This window comes from Pongo abelii, chromosome 23, assembly GCF_028885655.2.
Source record: "Pongo abelii isolate AG06213 chromosome 23, NHGRI_mPonAbe1-v2.0_pri, whole genome shotgun sequence".
NCBI classification, from domain to species: Eukaryota; Metazoa; Chordata; class Mammalia; order Primates; family Hominidae; genus Pongo; species Pongo abelii.
In genome coordinates, this window is record NC_085929.1 from 26,327,269 (window position 1) to 26,350,065 (window position 22,797).

At 39.0% G+C, this 22,797-nt stretch overlaps 1 long non-coding RNA gene across 1 annotated transcript; it reads right to left on the reverse strand.

Annotated features, from left to right (window-relative positions):
- Nucleotides 1-1,112: 1,112 nt before the first annotated feature.
- Nucleotides 1,113-22,434, reverse strand: LOC129052531 (uncharacterized). The gene is made up of 3 exons (XR_008517583.2): nt 22,296-22,434; nt 20,241-20,422; nt 1,113-2,552 (listed from the first exon to the last, which is right to left on the reverse strand). It is a non-coding gene; the product is annotated as an uncharacterized LOC129052531 (long non-coding RNA).
- Nucleotides 22,435-22,797: the final 363 nt, after the last annotated feature.

Here is a 22,797-nt window from a genome sequence, read left to right on the forward strand (position 1 = left end):
ATTAAGACCAGAAAAAAATCTGGATTTTTCATCTTTATAAAAAATACTCATTCTATTTTCTAAGATATTTTACTACAATTAATTGTACGTATAAGGGTCATAAACTATTAAATCATTTATTTTTTGAGATACTGCTAGTTGTGTGAGAATTTATGTTAAGCATGAATTAAGGACACATTCTTAGTAAGATTACAAAAGGGATTTTTTACTGTATTTATAAAACAGGTAAGCAGAACCTCTATATTCTATGCACATTTTATAAAAATTGAGTTAAATATTTATAAAATGAAAGTTAAAAGCAGCACTTTTGAAAAACAGTTAATAATGAACAGCCATCAAAGGGAGCTATCATGGTAACAGCAAAATGCTTTGCAACTCCAATAACATCAGTGGTGGAGAACCAGGTCAAGCTTAATTAAGAATAGTCAAAGATAAACTGAGACACTGAACTATAAAAGGCTGTCCTTGGCCAGGTGTGGTGGCTCCTACCTGTAATCCCAGCACTTTGGGAGGGGGAGGCTGAGGCAGGTGAATCCCCTGGGGTCAGGAGTTCAAGACCAGCCTGACCAACATGGAGAAACCCCGTCTCTACTAAAAATACAAAATTGGCCAGGCATGGTGATGCATGCCTGTAATACCAGCTTCTTAGACGGCTGAGGCAGGGGAATCATTTGAACCCAGGAAGCGGATGTTAAGGGCCATTACACTCCAATTTGGGCACCAAGAGAGAAACTCCCGTCTCAAAAAAAAAAAAAAGGGGGATGTCCTTTGCAAGGAGCTGAAGGCAAAAAGAAAGCAAAGTAGAACCCTGAAATTAGCAATGAATTGGTAAGCCTTACTGCCTGGAACTCGTAATTCGCTGTCAGATTTTAGTATCAATTAAAGTAGATTAATAGAGCAATCATTTATTCTCTTATATCCCTCTTCATCATCCCCCTGTATAGGCTCCCATGAAAGCTGGAAGCCAGAGTAGGTCAAAAATTCAATACACTTCTCTGCTGAATCGCTTTTTAAATAATGCTGGCATCTACATTTACTGGACACCAGAATTCTGATTTCTTAAAAACAGGAATATATGTAGTTATTGACAGGCTATGGCCCTCATTTCCAAAGACGCTTAACTCCTTTTTATTCAACTGAGGAAGAAATTTACATGTGAGCAATTTACATCTCCTTTTACCACTAGGGGCTACCATGGCGAAGTGAATGATAAAGAGGATATAACAAATTTATTATTAGTTTAAATGCTCAGATTAATGTAGACCTGCAAAAACAGTACCACAAGGACAAAAAAAAATTGCCCTTGATCATTTTATAATAATGTTCCTTAATGAAGCTAAAGCCTCCCTGCTGTGACTTTCTTTTTTAAACATCAGTGACAAATAGACTCCTCCAAATTGTAAGACAGCTCATGAAGCAGCAGGGATATTTAAGTAAAGGATTAATTACTTTTTAGCAGTAATTTTGAACTTTAAATGACTATAGCACAGCCTATATAAACAAGAAGACAGATCAGCTTATTAAAAAGCAGTGTGCAGGCCGGGCACAGTGGCTCACACCTGTAATGCCAGCACTTTGGGAGGCCAAGGCAGGTGGATCACAAGGTCAAGAGATCGAGATCATCTAGGCCAACATGGTGAAACCCCGTCTCTACTAAAAATACAAAAATTAGCTGGGCATGGTGGCACATGCCTATAGTCTCAGCTACTCGGGAGGCCAAGACAGGATAATCACTTGAACCAAGGAAGAGAAGGTTGCAGTGAGCCAAGAAAGCAGTGTGCAGGTTATCTAGATCACAAAAAGCTGAGATAAACTGTTCTGTTTTCTAACATTCTTTATGTTTGCACAGTGTCTCATCAAAGAGCAAGTACCCAAGACATTGTTTTAGAAAATGCAAACACCAAAACTGAAAACAGAATTTTGTTACCAACATATATGTGAAAACTTAAAACATATCTAGGAAATTTGAAAATTGCTTATGGGTTAAATCCTACTCATTGTAACCTGATTACAAAATCTTTGATTATGATTGAACCTTCAAAGTTTAAATGAGGATAGACACAGGAAAAGAGTATAGATGTTATAAATGTAGCACATTATTATTACATTTATGAAATACTCTGATTTGTCAAGTGCCTTTATATCCATATGTTACTCAATCCTGGCCATAATCTTAGTAAGACATGAGTTCAAACAGGCATTAATATCTTACAAATGCTGCAGTAATGAAGATTGAGGCTCACTCAGGCAGGTTAGTTAGCACCAGGTTATATGAACACCAGAACCTACCTAATAATATAGCCAATTGTTCTTTCACTTTAGTATCTATGAGAACTTCCAAGTTTTGAAATGCAAATCATTAAGCTGTAATACAATCAGCCTTAACAGCGAATACAATTTTCATTTCCATCTGCTGCATTCAGGCAGGAACATCTTATCTGTGCAGGTATGGAAGTTACATGAATCAACGGGCCTTTAGAAAATGCAAGCGCTTAGGTGTGCTTCATTTGAACGACTGTCCACATGGTGCTCCTGTAGGACTCCACAGCTATCTAAAGGATGAATAACGGAGATCACTGTAAGTGAGCTGTCTGGAAAGCTTCTTCAAAAAGGGCACATGCGTTGAAAGACACATTCCTTTTTTGTGTGGGGACTTTCCTTCCTGAAGAGAGACTGAGTTGGGGTGAAGTTTGGGCCAAGTCGTCCATTCAATGGAATTGACTTCGAGAGAGATGACTGCGGGTCAAGGTGAGGGAGTCGTGAAATGAGTTAGAAAAAAGAGAAAGGATCTTTGAAGGCTAGGATTACAAGAAAAGGGAGTAAGTAGTACAACTGAGAAAAGTGGCTATGTTTTAAAAAGTGCTCAGATATCAGTGTGATGAGTGAAGTAATAAACAATTAGGAGCAAAAAAAGCTAAAAAATAATATGAAGCTTATTTTATATAAATCAAACATTGTCACTGATTTGGATATTTTCACTTTTTAAAGTTATTTTCAGTTATTTAACATTAGCAAATTAAAAGCTGCCAGATATTATTTTACCTCAGTATCAAAATTAGTACCAATTATTATACTGAAAATAGTAAAAACAATAATGGCATTCACTGGGTTGTGACTATATGCCAGACACTTTTCTAAGGACCCTATGGTATTAACTATTATTTATAATAAAGTTATTACTTCTATTTTAAATATCAAGATAATAACATACAGCAACTTCAGGTAAACTTGCCGGAGAGAAACTACAAAACTAGGAAATGGCAGACTCAGAAACATTTAGCTCCACAGCACTTACTCTTACCATTTTTTAGGCCATTATCTATAAACAGTGATCTGCTTGCCCATTTGCATTTTGGTAAACCCAAGAATTTATGTAAATTTTACATCAGAATGATACTGCTTGAATATTCACAAATTACTTTGGGTTGGAACAAAGCCTGTTTTGCTTTCTGAGATAATGGGATGTAAACGAAAAAGTGTCTGAGATAGATCTCTATCAATTTAGAAGTTTCTTCTTCCAAGGTTAAAGACATGCCTGGGCAACAGGTCTGTGCTTTCTCAAAAAATATTTTAGGGCTTCAGTATTTAAAAGAGAAAAGCAGGCTGCAGGAAAAAGAGAGAGAGTATGGTCACGTTACTGAATCCACATGTTGCAAGAGAAAACAAACAGGTAAAGGAATAGTCAGTTATATATTTTTCTCCTGCTCAGTAAATCAGCACCTTACGTAAGATGAGATGAACATAGAGTAGCTACCTGTGGAGAAATTTAACTATTTATCAGTAGCTGTCTGCTTAGGAAAAAAAAAAAGAAAGGCAGTTTCTTGCATGACTCAGCTTTCAGCTTAACTTTTCCCTTTTGGCATAGTGAATCGGCATTCCAAGTTTTTATTTTCCTTTCTCAGGGAAGAAAACAAATTTTGTAGTTTTGTATGCTGATCATTTTGTTATGAAATTCATTAATAACACTAAGTGACTATCCGTAAGAATCATGATCAATTGCCCCAATGCACTCCTCTGTCTTGCTGGTATCTGTTCTTGTGGACTGTGTTATAATCACCATTTTGACCAGTGTGCTTTTGATTTGCATTTCTCTGATGATTAATGAGGTTGAGCATGTTTTCATGTTTACTGGTGGCTGTTACATCTTTTGAGCAGTGTGTGTTCATGTCCCTAACCCATTTATTAATTGGATTTTTTGATCTGATTTAAGGACTTAAGGTAGATCATACATATTAGACCTTTGTCAGATGTGTAGTTTGGGAACATTTGCTTCCATTGTGAAGGCTGTCTGTTTACTCTGTTGGTAATATTTTCTACTGTGCAGCCGCTCTTTCATGTATTAGGTCTCACTTGTCATACATGCTTTGCCAAAGCCTTTGTCAAGAAGGGTATGGCCTAGGTTATCTTAAAGGATTTTCACAGTTTGTGGTCTTGCATTTAGATCTTTGATTCACCTTGAATTAATTCCTGTATATGGTGAGATGCAGGGGCCAAGGGAGGGGAGATTCTATTTGCATGGAGGGTGACAGACTCACACCTTTGCTTACATACACAAGAGTTAGAATCCATGCTTGGGTAGGTACTTTGAGATCATCTGAATACAGACATCATGTTAGAGCAGAATAATTATGAAAATGTCTTCTTATGTATAGCACTTTGTGCTTTTTAAATTGCTTTCACTGCTGTCACATCAAACCTCTTCACACTTCTGTAGGATAGATAAGGCGCAATTATTTCTCTGTTATGTAGATGCGGAAACAGAACTAGGCAAGGGTACTGACCTGCCCACAGTCTAACAGCGTTCGAGTGGTAATCAAGACTAAAGTGGAGGAATTTTCATTTGAGAAGTTTATCAATGAGAGTCAATCTTAGGTTTTCGGACCAATGGAGAGATCTCTGCTTTTCTGTTGGATACAACTGACAACGCTAGAAGAGATATTCACTGGAGGAAGGCCCCAGGGAAGAAACAGAGAACAAACTTTGTGCCTGTATTGAGCATTTACTGTCACGAGTGCAGTCGTATGCATTCCAAGATCATGGATGGAAAGAAAGAGGAGCTCCTGACCCTCAGCTCCAAGACAAGAAAGTAAGGATGCTTTGGGAACAGACATCATTGTAAAATCATGCAAATCTGAGTGTGCTTAAGGGATTTTATGCCAGGTGGCCTTAGGTTCTAGTAAGGTAAGAGGTAAGGTCAGGCATCTACCAAGAGTGCATGAAGGATCAGGGGCTTGGAAAATGTGAAGAAAGTTTGAGATAGTTGTTGTGTGCTTAAAATTAACTAAAGATGAATCAAAGGACTGACCCCTTTCATTGACAGCAGAGACTTTGTTATCTCCTGTATCCCCAGCACCTAGTATACAAATTGCATGTAGCAGCAGATGCTTGGTAAATATTTGTGGAATAAGGCAGATCAATAATACCACGAAGCTAATTCTGTGCTATCCCCATAATAGTCTTCAACTTCTCTTCACTTTTCCATTCATTTCCCTATATTATTTGAAAACATGAATGAAGAAAGGAGTAAGTTCCTCACTGAACTGTTAAGTCTTTTTAAGAACAGGAGGTAACATTCCCTGCAGCTCAAGTTTTATGCGTAAAGGTTAAAAGAAGTAAAATAATGTGGAATGGTATCTGCCATTTTTACATCCATTCTTTGAGAACTGAACAGTGAACTTTTTTAGAGACAAGATATGTCCCATCATTCTAGGCTAATGGTTTGTGGGTCATAGTTCCAATGGCTATTAGAAGGTATGATGTGCCTGCTTGCGTTCTTTCAGTTTTTGTTTCTAACCTGCTGAGTCCATGGTTACAACCACTAAATTAATCACCTGTTTGAAATTTGCCCTCATTTTTATTTATTCTTCATTTATTAATTCATCTACTTACCTGTCAGCATGAGGAGACTCAATAAAATGTGGTAGAGTCATATAAAGGAATGCTATAGAAAATGTAAAATGTATGAAACATGGACCAATTGTATCAAAGTGGAGAAAACTGGAAAATGTAAGTCTGAGCACACAAAACAAAGTTGCGCACAGTGATGTACACTGTAGAACCAATTATATAAAAGGCTAGGACAGAGAAAAAATTCTGCATATTATTTATGGCCATTCACAAGAGTAATAAAATATTTTTCATGTGACTAGGAATGAGAAACCACTAATTCATCATGTTTCCAGGACCTATGCAATTATTTTTAAAACAAGCCCAAGCCTAAAATCTTTCAGAATCAGTTTTAAAACACTGTGTCTACTAGTCATGAATATATGATTATTTTTTCAGTTTTAATAATCAAAGATCTCACACACACATACATACACAGTTGGCTCATCAGAGTATCTAAGTGGCTTAAGATTGGTTTGTAAATGTCACATCTCAGTTCCTACAAAAAGTGTGCTTCAAATTTGTTAAATCAAAACACAGGTACCATTCTGTGACATAAAAAAAGGATATCACAAAGTGATTTCACAGGTTGCTTGTTTTTTATTTTTATGGTTAAATATTTGCATTTTCTTATAAGGGCTCAATTCATTCAAAAACGTCACTACTTATATTCTACAAACAAAAGCGTTTCAAACTTGTTTAATCAAAACGCAGGCACCATTCTGTCACATGAAACAGCACGACACAGAGCATTTTACCAGATAGCTTTTTTCTAGTTTTTAGGAGTGGATATTCGTTTTTTGTTTGTTTTTTTAATATGGGCTCAATAGGCTCTGAAATGTCACTTCTTAGATTCTACAAAAAGAGTGAAGCTGTTTCATCAAAATGCAAGTTTCATTCTGTGACATAAAACAGCAGGTGCAAAAACATTTTCACAGATAGCTTGTTTCTCGTTTTTAGGGCTAGACATTCATATTTTCTTATAAAATCTCAATAGGCTCAGAAATGTCACTTCTTAGATTCTACAGTGTTTGAAACTTTTTTAATCAAAACATGGTTATTATTTTGTGACAAACAACACATCACAAATAGTTTTCAAAGATAGCTCGTTTCTAGTTTTTAGAATCTGATACTCGTATGTACCTATAAGTGCTCAAATGCTCAGAAATATAACTTCATAGATTCTTCAATAAGTATGTTTAGAAACTATTTCATCAAAACAAAGGTTCAATTCTGTGATAGAAAACACATCACAAAGGATTTTCACAAAATGCTTGTTTCTCATTTTTACGGCTAAATATTTGCATTTTCTTATAAGGACTCAATAGGTTCAAAACATCACTTGCCAGATTCTACAAAAAGAGTGTTTCAAACTTGAATCAAAACACTGATTCCATTCCGTGACACAAAGCAGCATGTCACAAAGCATTTTCACAGATAGCCTTTTGCTTGTTTTTAGGACTGGATAAAATTCGTATGTTTCTATAAGGGCTCAAGTTTGAAAATGTCACTTCTTAGATTCTAGTGTTGGAAACTTGTGTGTTGTTCAACTCAAAGCACACGTTTCATTCTGTGACATAAAAAAGCACCTCACAAAGTGTTTTCAAGACAGTTTCCAGTTTTAAAACTGCGTATTTGAGTGCTTCTATAAGGGCTCCATAGGCTCAGAAGTGTCACTGTTAGATTTTACAAAAAGAGGGTTTGGAAGCTGTTTCATCAAAACACAGGTTTCATTCTGTGACATAAAATGCAAGTAACAAAGCATTTTCACAGATTTTTCCTAGTTTTTGTGGCTGGATATTCATATTTTCTTATAAAAGATCAACAGATTTGTAAATGTCACTACGTAGGTTCTAGGAAAAAAAGTGCTTTGAACTTGCCAAATCAAAACGTAGGTATTATTCTTTGACATAAAACAGCATACCACAAAGCGTTTTCACAGCTAGCTTGTTTCTAATTTTTATGGCTAATATTTGAATTTTTTATAATGGCTCAATAGGTTCTCAAATGTCACAAAGTAAGTTTCAAACTTGCTGAATTGAAACCCCGGTACCATTCTAAGACATAAAACAGCATATCAGAAAGCGTTTTACCAGATAACTTGTTTCTAGTTTTTAGGACTGAATATTCGTATTTTCCTATAAGGGCTAAATAGGCTCCAAAATGTCACTTCTTAAATTCTACAAAAAAGTGTTTGGAAGCTGTTTCATCAAAATGCAGGTTCCATTCCGTAACATAAAACAGCATACCACAAAGTGTTTTCACAGATTGCTTGCTTCTAGCTTTTAGGGCTGAATATTCGTATTTTTTAATGAAGTCTGAATAGGTTCAAAAACTTCACTTTTTAGATTCCACAGAGTGTTTTGAACTTGTTGAATCAAAACATATGTATTATTCCGTGACAAAAAGCAGCACATCACAAAGCATTTTCACAGATGGCTTGCTTGTAGTTTTTAGAACTGGATATTGATATGTTTCTATAAGGGCTCAATAGGGCCAGAAATGTCAATTGTTAGATTCTACAAAAAAAAACTGTTTGGAAGCCGTTTCATCAAAAGGCAGGTTCCATTTTTATGACATAAAACAGCATGTCACAAAGCGTTTTCACAGACAGCTTGTTTCTAGTTTTTGGAACTGGATATTTGTATGTTCCTATAAAAGCTCAATAGGCTCAGTAATGTCACTTCTTAGATTCTACAGTGTTTGAAAGCTGTTTTGTCAAAACACAGGTTCAATTCTGTGATATGAAACCACATCAAAAAGCATTTTCACAGGTAGGTTTTTCCTAATATTTAGAACTAAATATTAATATTTTATTATAAGGGCTCAATAAAATAGAAAATGTCACTTCTTAGATTCTACAAAAAGAGTGTTTGGAACTTGTTGACTAAAAACACAGGTTCCATTCTGTTACATAAAACAGCATGTCACAGAGCATTTTCTCAGCTAGCTTGTTTCTAGTTCTTAAGACAGGATATCCATATGTTCCTATAAGGGCTCAAGAGATTAGGAAATGTCACCTTTTAGATTGTATAAAAAAGTGTGTGGAAGCTGTTTCATCAAAATGCAGGCTCAATTCTGTGATACAAAACAGCACATCACAAAGCATTTTCACAGAGAGCTTGTTTCAAATATTTATGACTAAATATTTGCATTTTCTTGGAAGGGCTCAATAGGTTTGAAAATGTCACTTCTTATATTCTACAAAAAGAGTTTTGAAAGTGTTGAATAAAAACAAAGATCCCATTTTGTGACATAAAGCAACACGTCACAAAGCAATTTCATAGCTTTTTTTCTCATTTTTAGGACTGGATATTCACATCTTCCTATAAGGGCTCAGTAAGATCCGAAATGTCACTTTGTTAGATTCTACAAAAATAGTGTTTGGAACTTGTCAACTCAAAACACAGAGGTTCCATTCTGTGGCATAAAACAGCACATCACAAAGTGTTTTCACAGATATCTTATTTCTAGTTTTTAGGGCTGGATATTCATATTTTCTTACAGAAGCTCAATAGGTTTGGAAACATCACTTCTTACATTCCACCAAAAGAGTGTTTCAACTTTGGTGAATCAAAACACAGGGACCAGTCTGTGACATAAAACAGCACTTCACAATGCATTTTCACATATAGTTTTGTTTCTAGTTTTTAAGACTGGATATCCATATGTTCCTATATAAGGGCTTAACAGGTTTGGAAATTTCACTTCTTAGATTCTACAGAAAGAGTGTTTGAAAGCTGTTTCATCAAAATGTAGGCTCCATTCTGTGATGTAAAATAGCACATAACATTGCATTTTCAGAGAGAGGTTTTTCTTCTCATTTTTAGGAGTGGATACCTGTATGTTCATCTAAGAGCTCAATAAGCTTAGAAATGCCACTTCTTATATTCTAGAAAAAGTGTTTAGAACTTGTTGAATCAAAACATAAGTCCATTCTGTGACATAAAACCACGTCAGGGAGTATTTTCAGAGATAACGTGTTTCTAGTTTTTAGGGATGGATATTTTTACTTTTTTAATAAAATTTCAATAGGTTTGGAAACGGCACTTAGATTCTACATCAAGAGTGTTTTGAACATGTTGAATCAACACAGGAACCGTTCGTTCTGTGACACAAAACTGCATGTCACAAAGCATTTTTACAGGTAGCTTGTTTCTAGTTTTTAGGACTGGATTTTGCATTTTTTTTTTAAGAACTCAATTGACTTGGAAATGTCACTTCTTAGATTCTACAGAAAGACTGGAAGCTGTTTCATCAAAACTCAGGTTCCATTATTTGATATAAAACAACACATCACAAAGCATTTTCAACAGATAACTTGTTTCTCATTTTTAGGGTTATTCATATTTTTTATAAAACTCAACAGGTTTGGTGACATCACTTCTTAGATTATACAAAAAGAGTGTCTCACAGTTGTTGAATCAAAACACAGGTACCACTCTCTGACATAAAACAGCATATCACAAACGGTTATCACAGATAGCTTGTTTCTAGTTTTTAGGACTGGATTATGTATATGTTCCTATAAGGCCTCATTGCCTTAGAAACGTCACTTCTTAAGAGTCTACAAAAAAAGTGTTTGGAAACTGTTTAATCAATATACAGGTTCAATTCTGTGATATGAAACAGCACATCAAAAAGTGTTTTCGCTGATAGCTTGTTTCTAGTTTTTATAGCTGGATATTTGTATTTTCTTATAAGGGCTCAATAAGGTCAAAAACGTCACTTCTTAGATTCTACAAAGAGTTCAGAACTTGTTGAAACAAAACACAGGTTCCATTCTGTGACATAAAATAGCACATCACAAAGTGTTTTTACAGATAGCTTGTTTCTAGTTTTTATTACAAGATATTCATATGTTACTGTAAATGCTCAATAGATTCAAAATATCACTTCTTAGATTCTACAAAAAGAGGATTGGGAACCTGTTTTATCAAAATGCAGGTTCAATTCTGTTATAAAATTGCACATCAAAAAGTGTTTTCCGAGATAGCTTGTTTGTAGACTTTAGGACTGGATATTTGTATGTTCCTATAAGGTCACAATAGGCTCAGAAATGTCACTTCTTAAGATTCTACAATAGTGTTTTGAATCTGTTTCATCAAAACGTAAAGTTCATTTCTGTGATATAAAGCACCACATCACAGATGCTTTATAAGTGTGTTGACAGCTTGTTTCTAGCAGTTAGGGCTAAATATTCATGTTTTCTTATTATGGCTCAAAAGGTTTGGATACATCACTTTTTAGATTCTACAAAAAGAGTGTTTGGAACCTGTTTCACAAAAACAAGGTTTAATTCTGTGTTATGAAACAGCGTTATCAAAAAGCATTTTCAGTCAGGCATGGTGGCTCACGTCTGCAATCCCAGCACTTTGGGAGGCTGAGGCAGGCGGATCATGAGGTCAACAGATCAAGACCATCCTGGCCAACATGGTGAAACCACATCTCTACTAAAAATACAAAAATTAGCTGGGCATGGTGGCACACACCTGTAGTCCCAGCTACTAGGGAGGCTGACGTAGGAGAATTGCTTGAACCCAGGAGGCAGAAGTTGCAGTGAACCGAGATCACACCACTACACTCCAGCTTGGCGACACAGCAAGACTCCGTCTCAAAAAAAAAGCATTTTCACAGATAGCATGTTAGAACTAAATATTCATATTTTCTTATAAGGGCTCAATAGGTTTGGAAATGTCACTACTTAGATTCTACAAAGAGTGTGTTGAACTTGCTGAGTCAAAACAAAGTTTCCAGTCTGTGACACTAACACATCACAAAGCGTTTCCACCACACATTGCTTGTTTCCAGTTTTTGGAGGAAAATATTCGTATTTTCTTTTAAAGGCCTCAGAGGTTTGGGAATGTCATTTCTTAGATTCTACCAAAAGAATATGTTGAACGTATTGAATTAAAACACAGGTTTCATTCCGTGACATAAAACAGCACATCCTAAAGCATTTTGACAGATACCTTGTTTCTGGCTTTTAAAACTGTAAGTTTGTATAAGGGGCTCAATAGGCTCAGAAATGCCACTTCACAAATTCTACAAAAAAAAAGTGTTCAGAACCTGTTTAATCAAAACACAGGTTCAACTTTATGATACAAAACAGAACATCACAATGCGTTTGCACGGATGGCTTGTTTCTAGTTTTTAGGACTGAATATTTGTATTTTTTAATAAGGGCTCAAGAAGTTCCAAAATGTCACTTCTCAGATTCTACAAAATGAGTAACTTCAACTTGTTCAATCAAAACACAGGTTCAATTTTATGATATAAAACAGCACCTCACAAAGCATTCCACAGATAGCTTATTTCTAGTTTTTACAACTGGATATTCATATTTTCTTATGAAAGCTCAATAGGATCAAAATAATCAATTCTTAGATTCCACAAAAAGAGTGTTTTGAACTTGCTGAATCGAAACACAGGTTGCATTCTGTGACTTTTTAAAACAGCACATCAAAAAGCATTTTCACAGATAGCTTTTCTATAGTTTTTGTTTGTTTGTTAGAGACAGAGTTTCACTCTTGTTGCCCACGCTGGAGTGCAAAGGCGCGATCTCGGCTCACCGCAACCTTGGCCTCCCAGGTTCAAGCAATTCTCCTGCCTCAGCTGGGAACTCCATCAAACAAACCTGCCTCCCATTTTATTTCTAAATAAGATAACTATTACTTGGCTTAGTGGGGTGTCCCAGAGACTTATTTTCCTTTAACAAAGGATATGAAATTATCCTGCTCTGGTCACTATACATTTTCTGTATTGAAACATCACTATGTCCCTGTGAATATATACAATTACTTGTCAATAAAGAAAAAAACCCAAATAATAAAATAATAATAAGATAACTACAAAGATTTCAAAAGCTATATACCTCCCTCATAATTTGTCAGAAAGGAAATTTCTTGTGGGCCTCAAGATCTTTACACTAAAACAGTTCTGTTGAATTTGACCCTGGCAATATAAATTGGTAATTGATAGATTATCTTTACAGGTGGGGGACAAAGGACAGAACCCAAAGTCATCCCTCTCCTCACCTGAGACAAATGTGTATCTGATGACTTTCTCTGCCCAGTTTTTTATGTAAAAATGCAGATTCACTAAGCCAGACTCAGGCATAAGTGACTATTCCTCTACGGCATCTCCCATGTAAATTGTGTATTCAGTGAAAGGATAATCGGAGACTCGAAAGAATGCAATCGTTTGTCTCCTATCTACCTATGAACTGGAAGCACCCACCCCCAACCCTGCTTCAACTTGTCTCACCTTTCTAGAGAGAAGCAATGTACATCTTACACATATTACACTGAAGTGTAATAAAATGTACAAAGAGAAGTTTTCAGCCTAATGAGCTAAATAATTTTTAAAAACTGGAAACTGGGTTCAAAGAAATTCAGTCATTATATTAAATGACACCAATAATGTGAGCTCGATTTAAGACTACCCAGCAACACTTAAATTCTTATGAAAGCAAATGCTCTATTGGTTCCATTGGCTTCGTTGATATTACATATCCACTAAGGTATTAAAAATACTCAACACCTTAGTGACCAGTGACCCCGCTCCTGAGTTTCCAATTTGAACAACTTCTAAATATCCAAATCATATTTTTTAAGTAATATAGTACCTGGAAATCAAAGATTAAATCTAAGCTGCACTTAAGCTTGATAACTTCTCCTTTATTACAGTTAGAACCATTCTTTGTTTTATAAATTTTTACTTATTTTGAGACAGGGTCTCACTGTTACCCAGGCTGGATGGAGTGCAGTGGCACGATCTCGGCTCACTATACCCTTGACCTCCCAGGCTCAAGCGATTCTCCTGCGTCAGTCCCCCAAGTATCTCAGACTACAGACACACGCCACCATGCCCGGCTTATTTTTATAGTTTTTGTAAACATAGGTTTCGCCATGTTGCCCATGCTGGTCTTGAACTGTTGAGCTCAAGTGATCCACCCACCTTGTCCTCCCAAAGTGCTGGGATTATAGGTGTAAGCCATTACGCCAAGCCTTTATTTTTTGTCTGTCCTATTATGAAGCCTTTTACTGTTTTCAAGAGAGGTGAAATATTTTGCAGATATGCATTATGTCTCTGAAATGTCATTATGCTAGCACAAAAAAACTGAGATGAACTCATAATTTATAGTATCGCCTCAACCCAAATATCTATACAATTTTAAAAACATTCACCCTAGTGACTATTAAAACTAACTTGAATAAGAAACAGTAAACTACTAGTATGTGATATTATCTTTCAAACACTTTTAAAAGTACAAGCAATATATGAGGAAATGGGGTACAGTTTGGTGTCTCTCACCAACTCCACATACATACCAGGATCTGCGGGAAAAAAAAACTGTCCTTAGAGAATGTTATTTAAATAAACATGTAATTGGCAGAGCTAGTGTATGTCCCATGACCTGTGGACCCATCTACTTTATTGTAGATTAATTAATGCTAATGTTGCCACAAGTGAAGAAGAATGCATCATGGGAAGCTCATGAAGAGATATGCAACCCCTGCTGACACAGCTCCCCTACATGTCACCTTCTCTATTGCACATGCAACATGGATGTAGGAATTAAAAAGAAATTATTTAGGCAGACACTGAGGGGTAAGAAAGTCCTAGTGTAAAGTTTTTCTATTAATGAAAAGAAACTCCCATATCATTTCTTTTCTAACAAAGAGCATCCTGTAAAATTGGGCTGCAGACATTGATAAGCTCTCAAGGGAATGCCGGCAGCTGTGCCAATAGGAAAAGGCTACCTGTGGGCCAGGCATGTTCAACATGGTGGCTCCATCTTCCCTTTTCTGTCAACCACAGGTACAGTAAGGAACAGACAATATGGTGCTGGTAAGGTAGAGAACCCGTCTGCATAATAAAAGATTAGGGTGCGATGGCCAGCTTCTCCCTTTGCTATGCAAACATTCACACCTGGTCCAACCAATCTCTAGGGCCCTGTGTAAATCAGACGCCACCTCAAGCTCCTTTATAAAACCTTGTGCTTTTCACCACAAAACCAGAAGACCCACTCAGGTGCCCCTCTCTCTCTGCAGAAGAGCTGTTCTCTTTTCCTTTCTTTCACCTATTAATCATCCACTCTTGAACTCACTTCTTATGTGTCCACATCCCTGATTTCCCTGGTGTGAGATGACAAACCTCAAGTATTACCCCAGACAAACGATGCTGCTTCAACATTCTTTCAAATCTCATTCAATTGTGTTGTTTCAAGAAAAACTCATTGTTCAGGGGTCTGCAAACTATACCCTGCAGTCGAAATCTGGCCCACCACTTGTTTTTGTAAATAAAGTTTATTGGAACACAGCCCCATTCACTCATTTAAACATTACTGATGCTGCCTTGGTATGACTTCAGAGTTTAGTTGTCAGAGACCACATGCTGCGCAAACCTGAAAATAGTTACTATTTCACCCTTTACAGGAAATGTTTGCTGATCTCTGAATTCCAATGTAATTTTCCTGTATATAAGATAAAAGATTTTGGTTCTAAAACAAAATATTAACTCCATCCTTAAGCTATCATATATTAAAAAGGACTATACATTTTACAACAAACATACAGGGAATAAGGCAAGCTAATGTGAGTTTATAAGAAGATTGCATTGCATATAATTAAACAACAACATTTGTTACAATCTAATATAAGAACTATAATTTTTAAAATTTACATAGGACGCTGGTAGAGCAGGATTATTTACAGGACACATGAGTAGATTGAAGCCTTTGTAAAGAAGAACGTGCTCAAAGGCTTTAGAGGTACCTAGCACCAGCAACACATTGTTTTATTTCACTCTTAACAATAAGCTTGTCTCCAATCTGACAATGAAGAGCATGTTATTTTGCAATTAATTTAACCATAGTTGGAAAATACTACTTTTCTTTTAATTTCTAGACTTTTTCTACTAATTGCAGCAACAGGATTCATAACAGCAATATTGTACAATTACTCTAGAAAAAAATTTTAAAAAAGAATTTCATTTTCTTGGCACAAAGTCTGGATAAAGAAGGATATGGCAAGTAGCAATGTAAATTCCTTAACAGTGAATTGTTGCCCATTGACAGCTGTGTCTATTATGGCATTTCAACTACCAAAGAGTTTCTACTTAGAATCAAACTGCGGTTCCCACATTTGCATGCCAGGGAAACATTCGCAAGAGTTTTAATCAAAAGAATCAATTTTAATCAAAAAAAATTGAGTAGGCAGGCATTGGTGGTTTGAATGCAATTCCCACACATAAGTATAACACCTATGATCCATTCAGCACACTTATCACCAGTGAGTGCAGTCTTAACCAAGAATCATACAAGTAAACATTACTGACAGATTTACCATCTATGAACGTATCAACATTCTTATAATGAACATTTAGTGCAAGATGACTCATTTGGCTGTGGCTGTTTTCCTCTGCTCCCTCCAGAGTATGAACACATACACCCCACACCTTCACACAGATAATCTAGTGAAGGCGTGATATTGTTAATTGCAAAGTAAACCAAGAGTATGGGTCACAAAGGAAGAAATTATCTTCACAAATTTTTGGAAGATGCTAAAGAATGAAATAGGAAGCCGCTGTCCAGATTAGTCACAGGAAACCGGAATCCATTGTCCTGAGTAACCTCTGAAAGGCTCCAGGCCCAGAACCAAAGGTAAGGCAAGTGAGGAAAAGAGGGTGCTTTTGAATAGTTGAGCCTCGCAAGGCACAAATCATCATTTATCCAAACAATTCCTCATTTATAAACATTGATGTTGTTACCCAGTGTTTTGCCGCAACAAGAGATGCTGTGATAACCACCCATGTACAGAAAACCCTTTGCCTTAAATTTACTTAGAACACTCATAAGATGCTTCCCCAACATCTTCTAAATCTAAATCTACTAATGAAATTTCAGGATACTATGGAAAAACAGGCAATACAAGGAGAACACAGTTATGTGTTAATATTATAGTGAAAGAGTTTTTAGAAATGTACGTAGTGAATATTTATAACCTAAGAAACAGAAGATAAAGTGGAAGGATACCTGCATTTATTACATCTAACATTACTGTCCCTTTAGTCAACTTGGTCACACACACAATTCTTTACAAAGTTAATTTTCATAAACCTTCTATAGCTTGCTTAAACTTTATTTTTTTACAAGTAAAAATAATTCTTAAACTTTCTAAATTTGCCAAAACTCACTTTTTGGAAAAAACCATATTCCCATGCCTTTTAAAAACCAAAAACACATAATTTTTCTTTTCAATGTAAGCAGTTTCAATTACATACCAGGTGCAGAGTCCAGGATACAAGACAGAACTGCAAATAAAGTCTAACTCTTCCAGCATAGCTAGGAGACATGGCTATCTCCACCTGTTCCCAGGCATTACCTAGAAATCTAATGGCTCCAAACCAGGTAAACTGAAAATTTTCCAAAGTCAAATAAACGGTTTATGACATTAAATCACTTAGCCAATTTAACCTCTGACTTAATTTAGATCAAATGTCTACATTTTGAAGACTTTTTGCCACCAATAATTTTAAAACTGTCTATTTCCCAAAGATTGCTGAAGTCATGTGAAATAAAAGGCATTAGAGCTTCTATTCCTCTGACAAATTATTTAAGAGCTTTCATTTTCTTTTAATCCAATTAATTAGAGCTCCTTCATATAGACACCACACATACAATACTTCTAGACAGGAGAAGATCTACCAGGTGTTAAGCTTTTCTTTCCCATCTTATGACTTTCTGAGTTGTCCTATATTTCCTGCTTTCCTAATTAGTCACTATCTACTTTAGTGCAAGAATTTGCCATACAAGATCCTCTCTAAGATTTCTCTCCTTCATAACTTCTCACCATAAATACATGTTCATATCCACAACTTTCTTTAGATCTCTCTCTCCCCTAATTTTTGATGCCCACCCAAATCAAAAAAAAAGTCAGGTAAAGCAAGGCAAAGTAGAGCAGAGCCTTAGATTTTGAGATGGACCTGTCTGCTTTACAGTTCTTGGGGTTCCAAGAGAAAAACAAAGGTTTCTCCTAAAATGCGGTCTGTGGCACCTTCTGTTTTGCACAAGGAGTCCCAGGCTGTCAGAAATTATCTTAGGTCCTTTCATGTGGGTAACAAGAGTGGCAAGACAGACAGACTATGGAAATAATTCAGTCAACTGAGAAGAAAAAGAAAACTTCAGTACTGTCCCCATTGTACAGATGGAGAAGCTGGGACCCAAAACACCATGCAGTTTAAAAATTCATGTTCACGGCCGGGCATAGTGGCTGCCTGTAATCCCAGCACTTTGGGAGGCTGAAGTGAGTGGATCACGAGGTCAAGAATTCGAGACCATCCTGGGCAACATGGTGAAACCCCGACTCTACTAAAACCAAAAATCAGCCGGACATGGTGGTGTGCACCCGTAATCCCAGCTACTGGGGAGGCTGAGGTAGGAGAATTGCCTGAATCTGGGAGACAGAGGTTGCAGTGAGCCAAGATCACACCACTGCACTCCAGCCTGGGCCACAGTGTGAGACTCCATCTCAAAATAAATAAAATAAATACATACATACATACTTATATAAAATTCATGCTCACATACAGTGAGGCTCTACAGCTCACTCTTAACCATCCTGTAATTCTGCCAACTCTATGCCCAGTCACTGATGCACTTGTATGACATGGTCCCCTTAGAGCTTAGAACCTGGGTTTCATTTCCTGCTCTACAGCTATATAATTTAACAATTTTCCTCTGAATTTGTTGGATTCTAACCCTATAAATCTCCAATCTTAACATTACTGAACCTTAAAGGGGGCTGTGACATCTTTAGTCTTTAAAAATATTAAACACCCTATAAACAAAGAACTATATGAGGTTAAAGCATATTCAAACTTCTCTACGCTTTAAAACACTGAGGCAATGCATTGAGAAATACACCTAAGAAGCTGCAACCAATCTCTATCTCTTCAAAATAACTATCTCTTAAAAATAAGCTATCTAGCGGTACTTACGCATATTCTCACATGTATCAACAGGATTTTACATGATCATAACCTTATAAATCATTAAAAAGTGTCAAAATTACAGGCCTTATATCTGTATATATATAGGCCTTATACAATTCTGCGGGCTTGAAAAAAATGACACAATATAAACTATTTCTTTAAAGCAGTCAACAAAATGCATTAACTTCTAAAGTGATCACTTAAGAAAAAGAGTTCGTATCAAAGGCAGTAATACTAGGAATAAAACAGGGCTCAACACTGCAGCTTCTTAAAGGCAAAAGTTTATAAAGCCTTGTTTTTGGTTGTGAATTTTTGCCTTAAAACATTATACACATGATCCTCCCTTTCCCTTCCCTGTTGCAAAGATGTGGTGATGAACAAGGTTTGCTCATGCAAATGACAACGCTCTTGAAAACTGTGGCAGAAAAATAACATGAAGGGAGTTTGGTTCACTTAACGATCTCATAAATTGGAACTTTTAACCCCATGACTTGCATTTATCTCCAGACTATATGGGAGAGAGATGAAATATGACTGTTTGCTATCAGTATTTTATTTGATGCTTCATTTTTTGATTCCTGGCATAACTACTTACAACGCATTAACAGGATCACGAAAGCAAAGCTATTCAAGTAAATCATTATACAACTACTTTCTCATCTCTAAAACACAATAATGGACCAATTATTTTAAAAATACAACACACTGACAAGTAGTTTACTTTTAACTCAGTTTCAGTTTAAGGCCATTGCTTGGGATAAAGAAAACAAAAAGCAGGAGAAACAGGAGGAGAAACAAGAATAGAAACCAGAAATATAGGCAGCAGCATAAAAAAATAAAGAACAAGATGATGATGATAAAAAACAGACTGGAAGAAAGGAATAAATCAGGTGATAGAATTAGAAGGCTTATTATGATACCTTTTATCCACTCCCTGATACATGAAATTTGAAAAAGTCCAAGATTAACACAACAAAAAACAAGCAAAAAGATACACAAATAGTCATCCCCTAAATGTTATTAAGAATGAGACAATGCTGCCACGCATGCCTGGTTCAGGAGCCAGCAGGAGGTGGGCGCCCTCCAGAGACTGCAGAAAGGTGGGGGAGGACTCCTCGCCCTGGCTGCACTTCCACTGCTGCCACCGAGGCCCATGCTGCAGCACCCACTGCTTCTTACCCACCCCAGGCCAGCTGGGCCCTGCAGGGCTCCTACTATCCCCTTCCCGGCTCACAGACTTGCTGCTGCTGCCACCACTAATGCCCATGCCAATACAACCACTGCTGCTGTTGCCCTCAATACACCAGCCCCACCCTACAAGGCTCCTACCACGTGGCCACCACCAGGTACCCTCCTACCTCCAGCCTCCTATCGCTGGAGTCGAACTGCAGTCTCCATCACTGCCACCAACCGCAGCGAGGCAAGCTGTACTACTGTGCCATCTGCAGGCTGCAGGCTCCAACCTCCAGCATGCGGCAGGGTGGCCCCTCCTCCTCCTCCAAGTGGGCACAGACTGCTGGGCCGGCAAAGCCTGAAAAACCTACAACAGATGCAGAGTGTGGTAGCATTAAAGCCTCACCTTGGTCATGCTGGCCACTGGGTGGCAGATGCCAGTTTCAGCGAAGGCACTGACACCCACCCTCCCCTTTCGGCCCAAGCTGCCCACGAATTGGAGCCTGTGGTGGGGACTAGAGACACCACAGTGCCCGGCTCCCCACTCCACAGGAACCACTGGGCCCACCGGAGCTGCGCTCCTACGGGAACAGAAGCCAACAAAAAGTCAGACCCAGCCAGCTCTCCCCACCCAAGTGCGGGCTCTCATTCCTGAGACTCCACCCAGAGAGCCCCATCCCCCATGTGGTGCACGTTACTCGGTGCCTGGGGGTCCCAGGCAGTCTCCACAACACAGAGCGAGAGAATGTAACCCAGGGAACCACAGCAGATGTGGGGGGCCCTGCCATGCTCAGTATTCCTGCAGAAACACTGTATGCCCTCTGCACTTAAGACAAACAGGAGAAAATTGCTTTGTAACGCCTGGAGTCCAGGGAGGGAAGGACTGTCCTTTCCGTGGAGGCCGCTGCTGTCACTGCCACCTCCGCCACCTGCTGCCAGCAGTGCAGCCCTGTTAGTGCCCCTAATCCGCCCCCCGCTGCCAGCAATGTAGCCCTCAAAATAGTACCCCTAACACCCCACCCCCTGCCCTCCACCACTGTGTAGCATCCAATAGCACCCATAACCTGTCCCCCGCAGCTGACGGTGTAACCCCGATAGCACCCCGAACCACTCCACCGCCAGCAGTGTAGCAGCTGATAGTGCCCCCAACCCGTCCCCAACACAGGCATTGCAGCACCCGATAGTGCCCCCAACCTGATCCCTGTCATGGGTAGTGCAGCAGCTGATAATGCCCCTAACCGGCCTCTGACACTACAATCCCCCAACAGAGCCCTCAAACCCCACCAGCTGTGGGCAGTTTAGCCCCCAACAGTGCACCTAACCCCTACCTCGGGCAGTGCAGCCCCCAAAAGCGCACCTAACCTGCTTCCAGCTTGACAGTGCAAGCTCCTGACAGTGCCCCCAACCACCACCCCCCACTGCTGGCAATGCAGCCCCCAATACCACACCAAACTGGACCCCTACCACCAGCAATGCAACCTATCATAGCGTCCCCAACCAGCCCCCTGCCATGGGCAGTGAAGCCTGGGGAAAACACACCCAACCTGCTCCCCCTCCCCGCCGCCCCCCCACCCCCCCGCCGCCCCCCCACCCCCCCCGCCCCGGGCAATGTAGCCCCTGATAGTGCACCCAACCCACCCCTTGCCATGGGCAGTGCAGTACCCGACAGTGCCCCCAACCCACCCCTCGTAGCCCCAAATAGCACATCCAACATGCCCCTTGGCACAAGCGGTGCAACACCCAACAGTGCCCCTAACCTGTCTGCTAGCACTGTAGCCTCCGATAGCACACTCAACCCCACACCCAACCCTCCCTGGGCCACAGACAACAAAGCAGCTTATAGTGCCCCTAACATGCCACCCACCACCAGCTGTGCAGCCCCAGATAGTGCGCCTAACCCCCGCCAGCCGCAGGCAGTGTAGCTCCCGTAACACCCCCTCACCCGGAGCAGTGTGGTCCCTGCCCCGATAGCACACCTAAGCCGCCCTGGTGATCAGCATGGCCCCTGATAGCACACCTAACGCCACCCTCAATAGCGTCCCCCCCCCCTCCCCCCTTCCCCTGTTCCACCTCCGCAAGTAACGTAAGTCCCGATACTGCACATCACCCGCCTAGGCAATGCAACCCCAGATAGCGCCCCCAACCTGCCCTCACGGCAGGCAGTGCAGCTCTGATAATATACCTGCCCCACTGTCTTTCTACCACTCTGGCCATGCTCCCGCTGTGGGCCACTCTCCTACCTCTCCGGTGACAGTCTCCATCACCACAGCCAACAGCAGCAGACAAGCTGCTGTGCCGCAGTTATCTTCCCCTTCTTCGCCTCTTACTCCTGTAAGCCGACCATACAACCCCTGTGGGGGGAATATACGGAAGAGCCTTACCGAGCCCACTCAACATGCTTTATATAGGGAGGTTATGCAAATGAATTCCTGAACTACATGTTCCGATTGGATGAGAGAAAAACCTCTAGGCCTATTCTGATTGGACTTTATTATCATGTTTTGATTGGTTGTCTTAAGACTTGCTCTCATCCAATCAGAACATGATAATAAAGTGCAATCAGAGTAGGCCTAGAGGTTTTTCTCTCATCCAATCAGAACATGTAGTCCCAGAACTCATTTGCATAACTCCGTATATAAAGTATGCTGAGGGGGAGTCAGACCATCCCGGGTACTTTGGTGTTTGCCTACACAGCTGCTCTGTGCCCAACTTAAAAGGCGGAGGAGAAGGGGAAGACACCTG